The sequence below is a fragment of the Helianthus annuus genome, chromosome 16 (assembly GCF_002127325.2).
Source record: "Helianthus annuus cultivar XRQ/B chromosome 16, HanXRQr2.0-SUNRISE, whole genome shotgun sequence".
Taxonomy (NCBI): Eukaryota; Viridiplantae; Streptophyta; class Magnoliopsida; order Asterales; family Asteraceae; genus Helianthus; species Helianthus annuus.
In genome coordinates this window covers 148,600,360-148,601,991 of record NC_035448.2, presented here as the reverse complement: position 1 = coordinate 148,601,991, position 1,632 = coordinate 148,600,360, and positions in this window count along the sequence as shown.

Below are 1,632 nucleotides of genomic sequence, written 5' to 3'. Positions count from 1 at the left end.
AATAAATGTTTATTTTAATATCAAGCATACTTAAATATTGGCTTGCGTATATAACATTGGATAAATATATATATTTATAAAAGAATATTTCTATTAATAGTTGTGAAATATTAATCAAGATGAACATTTATTTATAATATGTCTTGTTCATGAATACTTAGACAATTATTTAGATAATTTTATTCGTCCCTTTTATTGTTTTATGAAAATATGTCTTCTCTTTACAATACAAAGTATACATATAATATAAAATATTTTTATATATATATAATTGAAATTTACTAAATAAGTATGATGACTTAATTTATATATATATATTAAATAGTTATTATCATGGTTGGATATTGGTTAGTGCTGCCTTGTTTAAGCATAGGTGGCCAGTCCATGCCTAACTAAGGCTAGGCTATTCAATACATGCCCCTGATAATAACTCTAGTATATAAAAAATAATACTAACACTATTACTATTAATATATTATTACTAATAATAAAACTAATATTAATTGCCAATAATAAATGCATAAACTTAAATGAGAATATACTTCAAACAAAATTTTATACGTAAAAATATAAATTCTTTACCTTAATGGTTTTAACAAAAATGTAGGAATACTATATTGGAAGTTTCTATATATAATCAATTAAATTTATATAATGTTTTTCGATCAATGATGATAAGATAAGAAATATCACGAAAGGCTCGATTTAGGTTGTAAGGACTAAGGAATTAGGATATGAAATGGTGGATCATTATCTTAGCACACAATTGTGTTAAGATTGCTTTCATAAAATAAATCAACAAAGCGGATTCAATATAAATAAATAAATAATTAAATCCTAGATTAGCGCAATCTTCAAATTTGTGAAAATGTCATCACAAAGTGATCGTGATCAAAGAAATGATTTGATGAATTCGAAGACTAAACAAGCATGTTATGGTTTAAGAGAATTGAAGTGCTTGTTGGGACTATTTTGAATATGATGGTTTCAATCCATCATATGGGACTTCGAATTGATTACGTATTGAGAGCAAGTTAACTGGGTTTGTATAAAACGAGTTTTAATAAGGAAGTTCGGACATGATCACAACAGAAACCATGTATACCCTTCAAAAAGAAAATCGAGTTTTTCAAAAAAAAAATTATCGATCAAATATCAAAGAGTAATCATTTTGCAAAACACGGTTTACAATGCAAAGATCAAGTATAGCGAAATGATATTTGAGGTTGGATAAAACAATAATTTGGAATGAAGTCTTCCTATGGTCTTATAACTCAAATGAACCACATGCGCAACAAATAGTGCATGTGTATCGTATGGATTTACCAAGAAACGAAATAGATCAATATTTGCTATTATGAAAGAATTATTTATGGTATGATGACCATTAAAAGAACACGAAAGTCAACTTATTATAGGCAGAAGTCAGAATTGCTACGAAAGGAATATAAGAACTTTTATCTGGAATTTTGTGTGATAACCGTTGTTACGTGACAGTACCAAGGAATGTCGAATGAAATGAAATGAAATAGGGAATTTGCAAAACTATATGACTTCTTTTGTAGTGCTAATAATTATGACCCAGGTTAGACTATGCACCGATGATTGTGAAATCTTGTTCCAACGTACCTC